This window comes from Coturnix japonica, chromosome 2 (genome assembly GCF_001577835.2).
Source record: "Coturnix japonica isolate 7356 chromosome 2, Coturnix japonica 2.1, whole genome shotgun sequence".
Taxonomy (NCBI): Eukaryota; Metazoa; Chordata; class Aves; order Galliformes; family Phasianidae; genus Coturnix; species Coturnix japonica.
In genome coordinates this window covers 80180054-80200001 of record NC_029517.1, presented here as the reverse complement: position 1 = coordinate 80200001, position 19948 = coordinate 80180054, and the positions used below count along the sequence as shown (strand labels likewise).

At 39.1% G+C, this 19948-nt stretch overlaps 1 protein-coding gene across 5 annotated transcripts in view; it reads left to right on the top strand.

The window, feature by feature from the left end:
* The window catches only part of AHRR (aryl-hydrocarbon receptor repressor), an 82230-nt gene that overhangs the window by 25357 nt on the left and 36925 nt on the right, over positions 1-19948 (top strand). The window lies entirely within an intron of this gene.

The window sequence follows — 19948 nt, the reverse complement described above, 5'->3', positions numbered from 1 at the left end:
TTATATACAGTGTATACAAGGTATCCCTGTATCCTTTAAAATTATTATTATTATTATTTTTTTACTGAAGAATGTTATGTATTTGTTGGCCTCTTGCTCTTTTTACATTTTAATATAAAAATAATGTCAGATTGCATGATATCTTTTAAGCTGACGTCATATTACAGATGGTGATGTTGGTGATAGCAGGAGCCTCCCATGTCAACGGTGACAGCTGGCTGTCCGGCCTCTGTCATCCAGGAGTTTACAGAGAGCCTGTCTTTCCCTCTGAACACATACCTGGGTGTCACTGCTCCTTCCTCTGAACCATGTTTTCATTTCCCATAGATTCACTAGGAAGAGGCTGTCTTCAGCTGCCTTTACTGCTCTTCTGCCTGAGTTTCTAAGACAGATTGTCTCCCTTTTCTTTTTGAAGGGATGGGATAAAAGTAAGACAAGTAAAGCCAGAATTTGTTGCTCTGCAATGTTCCATGTTTCAAGAGATTTTGTTTAATTTAATCCTCAAATGATCTAATTGGACATGTAGTTTGTGTTCCTTTCATTCTTATTTTTAAATGTTTACATCGTGAAACTAAGGTTACAGAAAGCATTGTTTATAGTAAAGGAAGGAAACTACATGCCATTTTAAGACAGAGAACAGGCTGGAGGTTCAGGAGTGAAGGAGAGGTGAGCTCCTGAAACAGAGCTGGAAAAGAAATGGGTGTTAATATCTGCTAAGAGCAGGAGCTGTAGCCTTGGCTCAGTGTTACCTCTTGATCTACATTTTCATGGTTGTGTTGTAGAGAAACAGGGTAGAGCATGATTTTTTAACCAAACTTTTGCTAAGAGGTCATCTGAAAAACAAAGATTATCTCCAGTGCTTGGATCTTTGTTGTCACGCAAAAGCATGGAGGAGCAGGAATGGTTTATTTGTGGCTTTTAAAATCTAAGGATGGTACTGAGTTGAGAGTTGTTATACATGCTGTGAGGATAGAGAACAGTCTGATGGTATGCAGAGATGTTATAACATTGGATAAATACGTATGTGTATATCTCTGGAAAAATGGACCTAGAAAATCTGTACTAATTCACTCAGGGATAATTAATCCAAAAGAACTGGTGTTTGGCAGAAGAGAGTAACCTGGAAAATAGAACATAAAAACAATAATCGAGGAAGGATAGTGGTCAGCAAATTGTTCCATGCTTGTAATATGATATGTTGACATAAACAAGAAAGCCAAGTGTGGATTTTGGTCTGTTTGCCTACAGGCAGCATGTCGCTAAACAGGAAGGTTATAATCCCTCTCTGCATGAGACCAGCATGACTCCATCTGGAATACGGCTTTTTATTGTGGGCATCTCCTGGTCACATGGGCATTAGTACACATAAAGGGGTTTGGAATAAACACAGGCAAGTAGTGACTGAAAAGCTGGATGGACAGAAAAAAAGAGTAAAGCTAGCTTGAATACACACGATTTATATCCCGTGGCTGTTTATCTTCATGGGGAAGAAGGGTGGCTGTAAGAAGAGAATGAATTGGTTAGGGCATTTTGGAGTGGTACAATGAGAGACCTGAGAAATGATGATGAGCGTGTAGAAATTTGGCTCGAGTATCAAGTAAAATATTATCAGTAACAAGTTCTGTTCAGCTATCCAATATTCCTGAAATCAGTTTGGTGGAGAACCAGGACATTAAAAATTGTAGTCACAACATAGGCATGTTCATCCCTCATTTAGAACGCCTCTCTGTGAATTTGAAGGAAGTGAATCTTAATTTCCATGTTTTTAAAGTGTTTGTAAGAATGGTGTTTACAGTTAAAAAAGCCCCACAAAACAACAGCAACATAACCTAACACTTGAGCTATTTGATACAAAACTTCACACAGAACATTGCATGTTCAACCTATAACAGTTCAGCAATTCCTCTGACAATTATTATTGCATACTTTCAGCAGTACCAGCAGTTTCCACACGTACTCATTGACTTGCCACTAGGTGTCCTTTCAGTAGCTATGCTGGAATCCACCCTGCGCAGCCTAAGTGTTACAATTTATGGAGATCAATAATAGCCAATCAGGGGTCATGGAGTGACCTCACCATATTGATTTTGCCTTTCAAAGAATTAGAAATTAGGAGATAGCAAATATTCACAAGTCATCTGCTCTCTTCTTGGTGACCATTACAGATTAATAACTTGAAGCCAGTTCATTTCAGTTAAGTTATGCCAGTGAAAATTCTGTCTCCTGTCCGAAATTTAGATCTGGTTCTTAGCACAGATTTTCCTAGTTGTCAATTTAACAGTCACTGTGGTGGATTCCCTCTCTCATTCTTAGAAACATTTTCATTTGGCTTGAGAACAATTCCTCTGTCTTCTTGGCTTGCAATACTGAGATCTCTGTAATCATTCGGCAGTGGCACTATTAATAGTCCCACTCCCCCAGGCTGTGTGCATTTAGTCATTTTGCATCTTCCTGATAAGCACTTCAAAATGGCCTGAAGCCATAACCTTAAAATCTCATCAGATCTCTCGTATAAGGCAGCGCAGATCTGAATCGGTGCTTAGACTGAGAGGCATCAGCAGCTACAGGAAGCTGTGCCGGTCATTGGCCTGACAAAAATTTGTCTTGGCTGGGGCTGCTGTGGGAATGGAGTGGCACTTAATGTCTGTGATCACTTTAGCTCGCTGGACCTCTGACTTGGACATATTCCATCCTGGTTCAATGTATTCTGCCTTCTTTTACCACTCTTGATGATAAACCCTTCAGTAGCTGTTACTTCTCAAATTTTCCTGTGGTGGAAAAATGGTGGTCTTGTTCCACTTTAAGATTTTCTCTCTTCTTTGTTGAAATTGTTTCTTTTTAATACAGCTTTTAATTTTGCAGATCAGTATAAAAAGAATAGCACCTTGTCCTTTTAACATCTCAAATCTGTTCTAAGAGGCAGTTACCTTAAGCTTATGAGTAAGGAAAATACAGTGTAAGTAGACCAATAGAAAAATAAGAATACAATTAGAATCATTCTATGATTCTATGAACTAGAACTGGAATTTAAAGTTACTGGGGTTTTTTTCAGTTCTTAGTGTAACCAATCTAGTATTGGTATTCCATTCAAACTTTCTTTCAGCATGCCATTCAACAGAATCATAGAATCGTTTGAGTTGGAAGGGACTTTTAATGGCCACCTAGTCCCACTCCTCTGCAATGAACCAGGGACACCTACAGCTCAATCACACTGCTCAGAGCCCCATCCAGCCTGACCTTGAGTATCTTCGAAGTTGAGGTATCCACCACCTCTCTGGGCAACCTGTGCCAGTACCTCACCACCCTTATTGTGGAAAACTTCTTAGTGTTAATACTTCTAACCATAAGCATTTCTAACAAATGGTGGTTAATGTTGTTTAGTGCAGTCTTAGATGGCAAAAGTATGGATGGACCTTCATAGGGGTGGTTCATTGGGTGAAGAGAGGTGAGGACATTTTAAATAGTTTGCTGCATAATTTAGATAAAGAGTAATTAAATCCAATAGTTTACCTTATTTTGTCCATCTGAACATTTTGTGCATGTGTTTTGCCTGTTAACACACACACATGCTCATATGCTAACAGATAAACGTGCACACATAGGCAAAGATAGTGGCATCACAACAAACATCTCCCTTGTGGCATTATTTTTACTTTCTGTGTTTATTTACTTCCAGAATTTTCTGCTTTCTTAGTGTTCTTCCCTTTTTATCATGATTTCTCATAAATTTACAGCTAACAGTTCAGAGAATGCTCTGCTCACTTACAGAACGTGCTGCAATGAATTTTGCAAGACATAATCAACTTGCAAGCACTCAGTTCATCCATCAAGGTGCTAACCTTGCTGCTAATACTAGCAGTATCTGCTTGACCTTTAATGGTGGAAGCAGAACAGGCAGTAAACACATAAAACTTTTTTGTGTATTATCTACTACTGAGCAGTTGTCTGAGTTTCTAGTTCTGAGTAGCAGAAACCACTTCCCAGTCTTTTTGTATCATATAAGAACTTCCAACATGTTTTTTATAACCTCATCTTTTTTTTGTCTTTCAGGCACTGGCTTTTCTGTTTTTCTTCCTATGTGATCATGCTCTGTTTTATTCATTTTAAAATACATTTTATGAGCTCCTAGTCCTTAAATAACTCAGGATTTTAATATGGTCTTTTACTGTATTTCCTACTCTTCACTAGCACTGAGATACTTCTTACTTATTCCCTACATTTTAGTTTGTTGAAAGACCTTCTAACTCGCTTTTCTTAGGTGTCTGATCTATGAGATTCTACCTTCCATTTCTCCAGGTATACCTAAGTGTTTCTACTCCAGAGCTGGTGTCTTCGTTTTGCAGTTCTTTGGATATCTGCTGCTGCAAGAGTCTTGGGTCTAGGATTTCCTAGTCCCTTTCACCAAGGTGCCCTCTCACCTTCTTACCTGTTTCTCTCTTTCAGTTCAGTATTTTTAAAGAGTTTATTTATTTATTTATTCATTTTTCCAGTTCTGGCACATTCTGTGTGGTTTCTGTCTTTCTTCTGACTTAACATTATATTACCAGGTCATTTCCTTTTTCTCATTTATGTGTTTGGTGTGATCCAATTCCCAATGATGTTTATCTCTAAATGGAAATTGGATTTATTCCTTTTAAGAAGAAAGCAACAAAGGATTCCTACCAGCTGGCCTGATTTTTAGTATCCTCAATTACTTGCAGTCTGTTCCAGCTTTCATCTCTTCCTCCAGTATCTGTCTACTTCTTACTACATTTATTTAGATTCCTTAGGTTTACTAATTAGATTCTTTACATCAGGCTGTCCTAAGAGCAGACCGTAAGTCTCTATGTTAGTGTACTACTTAGTGCAACAGTCCTCAATCCATTGCTGGCAGATATACTTCTGATGAGATGTATGTGACTCCAGGAACACTCAGAAAGTTATAAAAGTAAAACTTGAGATGGGTAGGGAAGCAAAGAATGATCTGGCTTTCAGCGCATTATCCACATAGTAATACTATTCAGCACTACTTTATGAGTACTGCTTGGTTGAACAAAAGCTCCTCTTCTGAAGATCCACTGCTAAGCAAGGAGAGAGATTATCAGGCTTCCAGTTTCTTCCCATTGTCCCTCCTTAATGTTTCTGTTTATCCTAGATGTGGCTTCTTCCCCCCCCCCCCCCCCCCGCCAAATCTCTCAGCTAAAGATTTATTTTTGGTCTGGATTGCCAAGCTTTGTTCATTGGGTATGTTTTTTAGATTTTATTTTGTATCACTAAGGAAGACTTTTCTGTAACAAGATTTAAATGGTTTTGAAGCTAAGCTCATAAGTTTGACTGTATTGCTAAAATTATTGCCTCTACTGAATACATTTCTTATGGAAAAAAATCTTCTTTCATTTATTAGCTAGCTGGAGTAGCCTGAAGCCTTCTCTTAAATCATAGCCTTAGCAAATCTCAGAATCACAGCACGGCTGTGGCTGGCAGGGCCCTCTGGAGCTATCTGGTCCTCTGCTCCAGCAGGGCCAGTCGAAGCAGGGTGCCCAAGCTCATGTTCAGGTGGCTTTTGGAGATCTCCAAGGAGAAAACTGGACAGATTCTGGGCAGCCTTTGACAGTGCTTGGTCATCCATATGGCCCAGAAGTGCTTCCTAGTGTTCAGATGGAACCTCCCATGTTCCAGTTTGTGTCCATTGCCTCTGTTCCTGATGCTGGACACTGCTGAAGAGTGCAGTCCACTGTCTTTTCACCCTCCCTTCAGGTATATATACATGATGCTAAGATCCTTCATGAGTCTCCTCTTCTCTAGGCCAAAGAATAGCATCTCTCTCAGCCTTTTATCATAAAAGTGATTCTCCAGTCTCTGGACTATGGCCATTTGCTGGACTTTTCTGGTCTTTTGTACTGGATATATTTAGAACAGATGCAGTAAAAGAATAAAAGACCTGAAATTTAGACAAATGTAATAAGAGATGCCATGTTGAGGACAGGATAAAATGCCCTACACCAGCATTTGTGGAATCATTCCTTCTTGACTCCGTCTCTTCACTCCCACCAGTCTTTTCCTATTATGATTCATGTTAAATTACAGAAATAACGAAAGGCTTTCAGATTATCCTTAAGCCTGTAGTTTTTGAGAAAACTTATACTTTGAGTTGCAAGTCTAGGATTTCAGTTATGGTTCTCTGCTTAGCCAGGGCTGAATGTGATACCATGTGTCAAGAGGTCTCCAAAATATTTGTATAGTTTAACATTTACAAGTTTGTTTTTTAAAGACGCACTCTACTGATTTACAGCACTTACAGTGCTGTCCTCTGAAACTAAATTCCTGAATGATTTCTTTACTGCGAGGGAAATAAAGACTTAACTTTTTGAACACATTCAAAATATCCTTAGGATGTCTGTTGCAGTAATCCACAGACCTAGCTTATTAGATTGTCTGTAATATTTAAGTTGTATAGGTTATTTTTGGCAGCACATTTAACTTCAAAAAGAGCCTCCCTGGCCAAGCATGGTAACTGATAAGGTTATTCCGGTGACTGTAGTACTCAATCATCATTTTCAAATGACCGATACATTCAGAATATTTCAGCAGAAAGGGACGTCTTATGAAAGAAAGACATTTTCCACTCTCTTCTGCTCTAGAATTTTACCATTTTCGTAATGAGATAAGAATTGAAGTAAGGAAAGAGTATTCTGCTGAGTAAGATGTGCATAAGTAAATCTTTGAAGGAAGACCTACTTCTGCAAGTCGCTGTCCAATCAGTAGCTAAAATGCTACCTTGGTGAAATCTTAGTAGAAGTGTCAAGACACTAAGAAGGCTGTCTGTGTATACATTCCTGTACATGTGTTCTTAGATAACCTGAAGAAGACCTCTCTGACCCTTGGAAGATCCTTTTCTTACTTTTGGAAGAGGCCTTTATCTCATCTTTTTGCCGTTTTTTTTTTTTTTTTTTTTTTTACAAGTCTGAAGGCTTTAATACCTCTTCTTACTAGTTAGCTTTCTCTTTAATTTCCTGCAAATGAGATACGTTTTAGAGCAGAACAGAGTATATTGTTTAAGCAGGATTTAATTTGGAATAAGCCTATATTCAGGAAGAACAAGAGGACTCTTTAAGCTGCTTGAATTCCTATCACCTTTGAAGGTCAAGTGACCAGTTAGTGCAACAGCATGTTAAAAGTCACGTTCTCAGGCTAACTCTAAATTACATACCTACTTTTTAGTATAATGGCAAGTAAAGAGCATTAATAATAAATAATTGTAAGATCTTTTCTGGTACTCCTTTGGTGTCTGTGTGTCACGTGTTGTGGATTTTCTGTATTGTCAAACGTTTGAAGCTCAGAGCTGTTAGTCTGTGTTAATCATCTCACAAACAGGGCTGGACTTTATAGACATTGTGCTATCTTTAGGAAATACTACAAGGCTGCTTGTGTAGAATTTCCTTTTGCAGTTCTGGATCTATGTCTACCACCTTTCTACTGCTGAATTCCATTCTAGTGAATATTGCAGTGACCCTCAGTTTATCTGCTGATACTGGTAAGACTAATGATAAAAACAGGAAACTGGAAATGAAAAGTGACAGGAGAAGCATCTTTGACTGTGAGATTTCGCTTAAGGGTATTTGGCAGTAGAACAGTTCCATTTTTTCTAGCAGTAGAAGTACACTTGGAACCAGACAACATGGTCACTGAAACACAGAATAGCTGGTTTTAAAGGTGTTCCCACAAACCACAGCTGCTATATTGGTACACTGTGAGGGGAAATCCCCCAAGTATTGAGCTGTTAAGCACAAGTCTTTATCTTCCTTCAGCTTGGTTAGTCATTTTTAACCACTCTGATGTGATGGGCTTTTATGCTTGGTTCCATTTGGTTAGTTTGCACTATGAATCTCATATAGCATCAGTGTAAATATAAATGCATGCATATGGCAGGGATAAAAATGGGCCCATCTAAACCAGCAGACAGATATATGTGCTTTTTTGTATTCAGAAATTTGATCTTGCTTGAGCACTGTTCTTGCTTAATCTGTCCTCTGCAGTTAAGAGCTTCCTTGGCCCAGCGTGGAACCAGCCATTGAAATACACTTCTAGCATCCTGTGGATCAAATTCTTTTATCCTACACTATAATGAATGGACTTCCTGTGACCTTGTTTTCTTCAGTTAAATTGTGTTTTGAAGACTAAAAACCTAGTGTAAGTTCAGTTCTACTGAAGCCCAGGTTTTCTTTGGATTTGGAAAGAAGATTGGGTTTTATTAAAGGATGGTACTTTCAGTCCAGAAGGTGCTAGCAATTGCAGTGGTAAAAGGTAACAATAATTTTGCCCTCATTGCTGCTGCATTGGATGGGAGGTAGGAAAGCATTCCCTTGGGCATGAACTTTGGCTTGCTTTATGCTTGTTCTCAGTTTCATGAGTGATTACTGTTTCTGAGAGGAAACATGTTTCTTTACTGTCAAGAAAATGATTTACTTTGTTTCTAATTTTAAACGCAGATATATTTTAAAAGAAAGACAATACCTCTTGTCCAACCGAATGCGGAATTCATCTTGGCATAATATAATTGCAAAGTGCTTTGAAGATGAATAGGACAAATAGTTTTAGGCTAGAGAACAGTGTGGGAGACTGCCTTCCTGGTTTTTCTCCTCACACTGCTACTGCATCACTTTTGGCTTACAGTACAAGGTGAAGCTCTCTGCAGAGAACTCTGAAATAATACAGATGTCAGAACTGGTCCTTCAGCAAGAAGCAGAGTGGCTTTGGAGATACATGCATGTGAATTAACTTTCCTGACAGGTACAGCTTACTCCCAATACATGCGTTAACATCCCATAGCTACACCTTTCTCAAATGCTGTGTGCCCACACCCTTAAATCTAGCTCAGAGATCTTTGTGCTACACTCTGTGCATGTCTGGTGCAGACATGTTCTCTCTGGTTCTTGCCTGATCAGATAACTTCACTCTTTTGTGTCTGTACAGATATATTGGCTATGCCAAGGCAGAGTTCAAGATGATCCATACAGAAGGAAGCATATGCTCAGACCAAGCTACAATTCATGTTCCACTGCATATAGGTCCCTCTCTGCTTTAGTGTTCCTTGTCGTTTATCACATTATTAAGCAAAATACAGCGAACTGTCATAAGACCATTTACTAGATATTTGTGGATAAAGATGGGTGGGAACTGTTTCTCGGTTATTGTCATAACTGCTTTGGAGACCACTCTTCAAAAGTAGCATAAAGTATATTCAGAAATTATTTCTAATAAGACTTCTGAGAAGGCAAATCCATGAATATCTTGAATTAAGATCCTGCCACTTGGATGTAGATCTGAAACATTGTTTCCTTTCTCAGACTTTTAAAAAAATATTGCATTTCAAAACTCTCATTCAGTTTCTTGACTTTTTAATCCCTTAGAAATCACTTCTAAATGTTGTCTTATATGTCTCACTAGCAATTCATGGTGGCTGATTGCTGAGACCCTGAGAAGTTCATGAGGTGCAATCTCAACATGCAGAGGTAGGCAGAGTAGCAGAGAAAATGTGAAGGATGCATAATATGTCAGGAGTAGACAAAAGGATAGCTTTAAGCTGTACTTACCAACACTTTTCCCTATCTTTTCAGCTGGACTTCATACCTAATAAAGAACAAGTTATATGTAAAGAGACATTTACTGATGGTCTTAAACTTGGCAGGTTAGGGAGATAAGGAAGGTTGAGCTTCTGCAAGAGGGAATAGGACAAAGATTAATAGCTAATTCCTTAACTGGCTTCCATCTTCTACTTATTAGGTTTTCAAATAAATGCTATGTTGCATCTCCCCCTTAACTACACGTAGATATGTCTTATGACCTACTTCCAAGAGCTTTATTGACAGAAACTTCTTCCTTTTTCTGCTCCCCCAAGTCCTGATAATTCTTGGGCTGTTGAAGCTTTGAGACATTGTCTGTCATGTACATCAGTATTTTCCCTTTGGGTTTTTATTGTTGTTGTCTGTATCTGCTGTTTTCTGACTTGCAGGAGGTAGGTGCATGCTTTGCCAGTGAGTGACTGGCTTTTTATTCTGTGGTGCTAAATGTATTTCCATCTCTAATAGACCTGAAAATCTACTGGACTGACTCAAGCCAAAGACAAGAGGGTACCAAGACATGGAAGAGAGCAAGGCTAAGTGCTCTTAGTTGTTTTTTTGTTTGTTTTATTTTTTCTTTGTTTTTTCTTTTTTCTTTTTGTAATAAATTCTGTCTTTTCAAGATTTTATTTAGTCTCTGATAAATTCAATTTAAGTTTTGTTAACCGATAGTATTTTATTGACTTTTTTGAACGTAATAAGGGTATATGTTTTTATTTGTATTCTGTGCTTGGAGTTTAAAATGAGCAAATGAAATTAAATTTAACACTAGCAATAAGCAAAACACCTCACCAGAATTTAGGTAGATAGCCCTGGTTAACCCAATTACTACTTTAGAACATGTGTGTCAATGACTGAGAACTCTAGTGTCTTGTAATGCTCAGTGGTGCTGTCTCTGACTAGCAGTTTGAGACATTTGCTCAGTGCTGACATGGAAGGAAAGCTGTTTTTCTCAGGATTACTTTAGTAATTGATTTTGTACATTCTTACTAGTCTCCACTAGTTTTGGAGATGATTCCAGTTTCATCAGTTCATACCTTTCAGTCCTCTTCTTTGTATGATTTCCAAAACAGTCTGCTATATCTTTGAGGGCTTCCTATGGGCAAGTTTGGTTCTTCCTTTCTTTTGTACTAAATCCCTGTCTATGTGGCGGCTGGCACTACTACTGGTCAAACACCTGCTGTCACGAACCCCTGAGATGGCTGCTCCCAAAGCAATGAGAATGTCCATGAGACCAATCAGGACAGGGACTGTCAGCTACTCAGTGTCCACCAGACCAGGCAGGAGCAGGGCACCCAGGAGGAGGGCAGCCAGACACAGTCATGGGTACCAGCCACCTCCCTGAGGACAGGCTGAGGCTAGGACATTAGCCCACAGGTCAGAACCCAGAAGTCAGTGGTACCCATGACCGGGCCCAAGAGCAGCTGGGAGGTGGTAAGGACTGGAGCTCAAATCCAGCCTCCAGTGGACATGCTCAGGGCCCCTGCAGCACCTATGCAGTGCCTTCTCTCCATCTTGACTCCATACCTTATAGACATCTTGCCCCCCTCGACCATCGCTGACTGTCACTCCATTTCTGAACACAGTATAGAGACTTGCCCAAATCTTGTGTTCTATTTGTTTTGTAGCCTCTGTATCACAGGTCTTCCAGATGTCATTGGTGCTCCACAGAAATCACAGCTTGTAACTTCTCTTTCTTGCCTATTTCTCTGATGAACAACATGCTCTTCTGCCTTTGTGGGCATCTCTGTGTCCAGCTTTTTCCCATCAAGGCCATGTAATTGTCATAATCATTTCTCACTATGTAATAATCCTTGCCTATTACATGTAATTGTAATTAGCCATGCCTACTAAACAACCTTCTGTCCTCTTTTTGTGTCTTTGATTCTTTCTCCTACAGCCATCCTTTCCCTTCTTTGTGTTGCTCTTTAAGGATGAAATACCCTTCCTGAAGTAATGCCTGGATTACTCACTAGTTCTTAAGCACAGCAGTCTTGTTATAAGCAAAGCTGCAGATGGCTGGTAGATTTATAGATGTATGAAAGTAAATAAATAAATTAATAGTTTAGCCAAATCCCAAAGTTAATAATTTATCACATGGTTTATATGGCTGTTTCTGTGTAAGACAGCTGTCTTTCCAGGCTGTGACTATATCTTATCTAGGTGCTTGGAAATCTTAAAGCATTGGATGGGGCCTGGTTTGGACAAAGAATTTTCTATGTTTTTGAAAGAAATCAAATGTAGCAGTAACATATTTGTGCTCTGAACATTCACCACCATTAAATTAAATACTTTTTGGATAAGGCATAGCAGATTTTCCTTTATAAATCCAGTATTAATTTGATTAGAATTCTAGTACAATCATGTAGGGAAGACAAGTGATGATGATTTAAAAATATTTACACCTGTAGAAGTGGAAGCAGAATGCATATCAGGAAACTGAAATAAATGTTTCCTAAGAGGAGATGCAAATAGACTTTAAAACTTCCTTCAAAGAAGCTCATAATTTCTTTCATGAAGGTTTGATGCTACATAACTGTCTTGCCGAAAGCAGATCACATGGACTTACTGTGTCCCTAAGATTCTATTGAAATATCCTCAATGCATTCCCTTTTTAAATCTGTGGAATATGTAAAATTGAAAGTATATATTGGAAGTAAATCTCTGTCTGGAGCTTTTGTTATAATAAATAAATAAAGTTTCAGCTATTTCCATTTACCGCTGAACCTGCAGTGAATTGGCTGCTTACATATTGGAAACAGATGAAAAAAGCTGAGAGAAGAAGACTGAAAGCAAGGAAAGATCCGATCTAAATCAAACCCCAATATATTTTAGGTTTTCTTTTTCTGATCCATTCATGACTTCATAATCACTTTACTAATTGTATACCTGCAGAACATATATGGCCCTTATATTAACCTTAAATATTCCCTAAGGTTTCAATATCTGTACCAGAAGTGTTATTATCCATGTGTCAGTATTATGTTGTGTATCAGTGTTACTGAAAGCTTGTCACAAAGACTCAGTATTTTGTTCCAAATAATTTTTTAAAATGATACTTTGCCATCAGATGGCCCCTATAAACCTTGTAAGGGGAAACGGCCCAATAAATAATATCTTATGAAAACATTTCTTCAGGGGACAGGCAATCTAACCTAGATAGATCTTGAACTGATAAATGTAAGGATTTATGTGGAAAATATGCCAATATGTTGCGATGATGGCTAAGACAATAGTGGAAAAAAATGAATCTACATTCCTTTTTTTTTTTCTGTCTTTATAAACATTGCTCCATGTAGAAAAAGCTTCTATATCTGGAAAAAGAAATAGATTTGTATGAGGAAATCAAAGATGTTTAAAATTATGGGAGTAACTCTAATAGTTATCGAAGGCTCAATCATGCAAACTGCTTTAAAATAACTGTTCAGCAGAAATTGGATGTTTTCAACACTTCCTTGGAACCATCATCATAATAATATATTATAATAATTAAACACTAGCAATATACCTCTATATATTATTTCCAGGGAAGAGTTCTTTCTTGTGAGCCAAGTATACGCTTAGTGAAATGGCAGAGAATATGAAGGTATTGCATAATGTGATATTCAGTCTTCATTCTTATTGATGCTAAAAAGCATTTCAGAAATATTTAATTAATTTGGTAGTAAGTACCATTTTGTTAGGGGACAGTAATCCTACATTCATTCCTGAAAAGGTATGGCTTGGAAAACAGAGGTAATGTCAATTCAATGGCTTGCTTTGCAATCTCACCTTTTAAGTATCACAGTGGTAATTGATCATGTCTTTAACAGCAGTAGTGTGACTCAGATAGTCATCTCCGGCAGAACGAGGCTAGAGGGGAGATTAGAACTTCAGTGGTGCTAAATTTCAGGAAGTCACTGGGTAAAGAGGGTGCTTTATTGTGTCTCTATTTTTTCTCTCTAATTAGGTCAAGTCACCATGTCCAGACTGGGACTGATGTGCTCGCTTGAAATATTCTAGCTTCAGCATATATTTCAGCTTCTGAAATCTCTGAACAAAGCAAGCTCCTACCTTCATAACTTCAGTTAATTCAGCTGGAGAGGGTTTTTTGCTAGTCAAATTGGGCACCAGCTAGCCATGCTGCTGCTTGGTTAGCAAGATGCTGGAGGGGAAGAAGTCTGAAAAGTGATCTCAGATTAATGCAGAACTAATAGGATACATGTCAGTTTCGGAGGATTTTATCAGTGTATTTTCATATCAAGCTTTTAATTAAAACTGCCAATTTTATTTTTCCTGTGTTAGGTTTTATAGCTTACCTCGGTGACTTTCCTTCCCTGTTCCACTGTCTGTAGTTTGTTAATCTGTTTTCTTCTGAAATCTTCAAGAAATATTTTCCACCTATTTAAACGTAGCAGCCTTTCCTAGACATAAATCATCACGCTTCTTTTTAAATGTTTCTTTTTTGTATCTTCCTCACCTGTAGATTTTTTTTCATTTTCTCCATAGTTTTCTTTCCCCCTTTTCCTATAATTGCTACAGCATTTTCCTTCTTCGTTTTCCTTGCTTCTCTAAGCTCTGTTTCTTACATCTGCCCTCTGCCATTCCAACATTAGATCTCCATCTATTCTCTCAACCGACAGACTTGACATTGGTGGGAAAGCAGTACTCTCTTTTTTTTTACTAGTAATACATTGTTCTCATCTCCTGTTGGGTGAAAGAAGGACCAGGCAAACCTCTTTCCCATTCTTCCTCACGAGGGCCTTTTGCCGTATGTGGTCCTGGTGTGGTGAGCTCAGATAGCCAGCTCATGCTTTCATCTCATAGGCTACAGGGGATGCACCTTTCATTCCCTCCCCTGCATAGAGCCCTACCACAGCGTCAAGATGACGAGAATCACTGCAGCAAAGGGACGAAGCCTTAGGGCGGGAGGGGGGAATAAATAATGATTGTTGTCAACCCTCCCTGCTACATTAGGCTGCCAGATGATTGCTTATTCCTTGCTCCCACCCACACGCTTCATGCCACCACGAGCATTCTTGGTCCTTTGTGGCTCATGTTGTGGGCTAATCAGCTGATGAGTCAGCTCTGCTAACCAGTGCTTTTCCAGCGCCCCATGCAGTGATAGCTTTGGTGCAAGAGTTTCCATCAGAAGGATTAGCTGCATGAAAGGGGGGTTGCAGGGGCACGCCAATCGGTTTGTTTAGAAGCTTACAGTTCTGTGACTAAAGAGCAGGTTTCCAGGGCTGCACAGTTCAGTTCATCTCATTCTCTTTGCATAGGCTCCAGTTCAGGGAGTTTTGAAACTATGTCCTGTATGCCATCTGTTAGGATGGGAACGCGGAATTAATGGGAAATTCAAACTTTGAATAGATCAGGAAATTCAAAGTTTTATTCTCAGAGCAATTAAATACATGTTGGTCTCAGATGGCATTTTGGCTCATTGGGTTAAAGTACATAATGAATCTTGCACCACAGCTGAATTCCTGCACCACAGCTAAATTTAGCAGAGCAACAGTGTGGGGGAAGAGATGATCAGCACCCCAAAATACCTTTGTGCCTCCTTGATGCTGGACAGGCCTGGGCTTCCTTAGTGCTTCCCAGGGGTTTAAACACCCTCAGGGACTGGCGCGTTCAGTGTCTCACCATTAGTGGCAACTGTGGAACATCTGGGTGGTGGAAAATGCATTAGACGTAAGAATGCTCCAGCTGCCCTGTTCCCAGCCTGCCCCTCAATCCAGCCTTGACTCCACCGACTCCCAGCTGTGTCTCCTTGACAGTTGCAAAGCGCTACAGTCAGACACTCCAGCTCCTTCTCCTGTTTTATGCACCAAGCAAAGGCTGTGCAGCACTAAGACACAGCATATGCCCAACCACGTGCAAAAGGCTCAGTCGCAGCAAAGTCCTAACTTGCCTTAATTTTCTTCCAGCAGCTGCACTATTTGTTGCCCTCTTGAATATGCCTAATACTGAGTATACTTTTCAGCAGTCCTATCTAAGGTAGAACTTCATTTATGTTGTCACAGAAGAGCACCTTTATCTCCACAGTTAGAAAAAACAGATGTCTGAAAAGCACTGAGCTATGAGAGAAAGGTAGCTGTGCACCATATATATCAAGGCTGCAGGAAGGGGGCAAGAGTAGCAGCTCTCTCCTGAGCATGCTTGATGTAATTCTGGTAACTGAGTTACTCAGAAATCCCTGAACCTTGATTGTAATTACTGTAATTTCTCACAGTGCTTAAACTTATTTCTAATGAAAGAATATCTCTTAGTATCCATTTAAAGTCAATTTATGTATTAAAAAATGATTTGTATTATGCTAATCTGAAATCGTTCGATTTTAGTTTATTAGCTGAAGTTTAAGGGAGTTGGATTACGTTTCTCTGGATAATTTTCAAATGAAATAAATTTCAGAAAAGGGCTAAAAGAGGGGAATTTAAAGACAGATTTGCAGGTATTTCAAGACACTGTCTTCATGTGTAGAGGTGATGTACAGACCTTTGGCTGTTGTATGCAACTTTTCAGAGCTACAGAGGAAACAAGGGAAGGTTGCAGTAAATATTTGGAAATTGACATAACAGAGGCTGTTGTTTCTCCTGATTTTACCGCACTAAATTACTGACCAATTTTTTCTCTAGAATCGTAGATCCAATTGAATTTGGGGACATGCATTAGACTCCTTCTTACATCTCCTTGGAAATTAGAGCAATTTCCATTCTGCAATTGAACATGAGAGGTCATGTTCTTGAAAAAGGATTGAAAATATTTTATTTTCATACAGTGAGGAATCATAAAAGAACTGTCAATAGCACAAAACTGTTTGGTATCAGCTCTGCAGCAGGTTGCCATACAGTGCAGCGCTAAGCAGCAAGTATTCTTAGAAGCTGTTTTCCCTGAAATACCCATACGGATGCTCACTGCTGCTATTGTGAAGGATTTCTTTGCCATCTGCCTCCAAAAGAACAGTATAATTTGTTTGTAAAGGTAAAGTAAAACAGCAATATTCTCACGTATCTCTTTCCATAGCTACGAATGAAAAATGCTGTATTACTTAGATACTTAACATTATTATCCAGGGCTATTTCATCTTGCATTAACTTGTGGTTTAGCCAAATTTTACAAAGAGGGACAAAGTCACATCTCTTTCTTTAGGCGTAAGTCCAACTCATATGATTTTCCTTTCCATGGGAAGTTGTAATACTGAATTAGAATAAATCAGTAATGCAAGATTTAGGGCAACCTCTTCAAAAGTTTCAGAAAGTTTTGAAGCCATAGTCTGTTTCAGAAATGCCTTCAGCGTTGTCTGCACTGATCCTGTTACCCTTGAAGTCACTCTTGAGGCTGTCAACACCCTGCATTTATAGATCTCACCACCTCCAGCAGCACTTTGTCCAAGCCTAGAAGCTGTGATGACACACATCTGAGCCTGCCTCACACCCTGACTTTCCTCCCATGGAGTGCCCCAGCCTCTTGACAGTGGGATCCATAAGCAGCAGTCCCACTGTTCCCTGCCCAGTTTCCAGCTTAATTTCTATCTGTTAGCATAGGCAAGGCCTGTAACAGAGGTGAGGATAATTTTGAGGAGGCATATCAAAGCCACACCATAAGGTCATCATTTGTGTAATCTGCAAACTCTAGTGCCGATGGGAGGGGACTTCTCCCAGTGCTGAATGAAGATGCATATCAGGGTCAAGCCTGAATCTCTCTGGGTGAAGCAAAGGGCCATACACCATCCCATCTCTACAGTCCTTGAAGCTGTAGAACTTGTACGTATATCTGAACAGACTTTAATCTGACGTGGCAAATTATAGCAATGAGCTTGTAGTGCAGTGTGCACACAACTCATCTCAGCCCATACATGAGTTCCTCGTGGGCTCAGCGCCGTGCCCTCATTGCTATTGTTACTTATTTAAGCTGGATTACAAAGCTGGTTTGGGCAAGCCCGTTCTATCTGTAGATGAAATGTGTACGTATACTAATCCTCACAAAAGTCAGTAAGAGATACGTCCAACTTCATTTCTTCTATCACAGGCTCCGAAGTAATTTAGAAGCTTTAGAAAACTTTATTTCAGTTAGATGGAGTACATCAATGGAAATATTTCATGATGGAACAACTGTTGTTTCCGTAGTGATAACTGGTTGTGAAAATAGGCCAACCCCCATTCACTGGGTAGAAATGACTTACCATAGCAGGAAAAAGAGTTTTAATCTCTTAGATTTATGTCCCCACCACCACCATTGCCAAAGACCATTCCGACTAACAGCTACGTGGCTTTTCCATAAAGCAGATTAGGATATTGGTCATTTGTGGGACACTCCCAGTCAAAGTATAAAGCAGGCTTTTTGTTCTAGAAACAAGCTCTAGCTAGTACTCGTTGTATTCTCATAGTATTTCTTCTGAACAAATTTTTGATAGTAAGCCCATTTCCTGATGGTACATTTCTGTGTCATTGCTGCTTCTAACTCTGCACCAGCAAATGTTTAATTCAGAGCAATCATATCTGTTGTTTATTTAATGTAATGTTTGTTTCACTGTTTACCATGGCTTTAAAATATCTTAATTAGCATAATTCACAGTAGCACATGGTTGGCAGACACAGACCTTTAAGATAATAAAAAAGGAACGGGCTGAATAAATATTTGAAAAAGGCACCCATGTACTTGAAAAGAATTCTAGAACTATTTATCTTCATTTATGGGGTTTGTTTTTTTTCTTTAATTTTACCTAAGGGACATTGTTCCACCCAGGTAAAACTCCAAATCATACATTTTTCCCCCTGCTTGAAGTGAAATATAACAGCCCCACAACATGTTTTGGTTCAGCCCATATGATACCATGTGTGCGCCGTACATTTGCGTTGCTAAAGAGGATGTGCTGCCTCTTTAAAAGGTTTTCATGAACCTGTATTGTTATAGTAAACTCTGGTAGGCAAGGGATTGCGTGACTGCAGCAGACTCATTTGTGACCTCAGAAAAGTGGTTATGAAAGTGATCTCTTGATCAGAGGAATAGAGCTCTGCTGCCTGCGAGACCGGCAATGCACAAATGAGCCTCCTCCCTGCAGCTCTGCCCTGGCAGGAGGAAAAAGGAGGAGAGTCTCTTTGAGATGCAGCGTTCAGACACCTAGGCTTTCACACAATCCCTCTTAAAACTACTCATCTCAAAAAACAAATTTGGGTCTAGAGTACAGATTCTCTTCAGTTAATTTTCACAACATTAAGGAATATGTGCAAAAGCATCTTTGATTTTGCTCTTTTCAGTTTGCAGTGTTTGTTTTCTGCCTTAACCATTTCATATTTTCCTCAGCATAATGCTGATAAGTTATGTCTCAGAGTTATTGGTCTGATTCTGGTAGAGTCCGTGTACATCCTGTGGAAGTCACATTGTAACTGATGAAAACTGGTATAAGGAGATCTTTGTGTTAGATAATGTGTGTAAAACAGATCTGATGAGCCAGTATGTAGAATATTACCAATTTTGTTCAGAAGACTTTGACAGAATAATAAGAAGGAACATGAGAAGTAACATATGTATCATAATTCTCTTTATATTATTCATCTATCATTGATTCCTTCGTGAAAGTTGTATTTAAATATAATTTTCTTGAAAGTTGAGGTCACGGTCTCTTATATTTCGTGAGAGGAACACAAGTTTCCTTATTCCCGTAAGGAATAGTTGTTATTTCTTCTGTTTCTTGCTGTGAGTTGAGGCAGCAGATACCTTCGCGAGACTCCAACTTGCCTGTTCAAGTCATTGACAAACACGCTGAAGAGCTGAAACTGGAGAAAGGGTTATATTTTATTAGCTAGAACTTTGTTTCTGAGAAACAGAACATTGTTTGGCTGTTCCTTGTCTTCTCTGGGACAGGTCTGATAAGAATTGAGTGGCTGGATTTTTATTTTATCTCTATATCTAAGAATTCTGTTTTTAAAAATAAAATAGCAAATCAAAACAGGGCTACATTTTACATTTCTAGAGCTCTCAAATCTTGCCCCTTCTGTCTTTTTTGAAGGTAGTAATTTTCATTATACTTTCGAAATGCTGAAGGATCTCATTTTGGCCATTGATTTAGGGACTGTGGCTTTTCACTTATTTATTTATTTCTCTAGTGTTAACACAGAGAATATGTCAGCCCACTCTTTGCCTGCTTCAGGTCTTTAGAGTCTGCCCAGGATCTTCTTTCTGAGCATGGAACCTGCCTGTGAAAAGAGACAAAGAAAAACAGTGGTGAGGAAGTGAAAAATGAAGGTTCTTGTAGTAATCAAACACATGATGCACGTGTATTCTCTACTTCTGCAGAAGGTTCCTGTTCTGCAAAGCAATCTGCTTTCCCTACAGTCCCTCTGACTTGCAAATGATTCCAGTTGGGA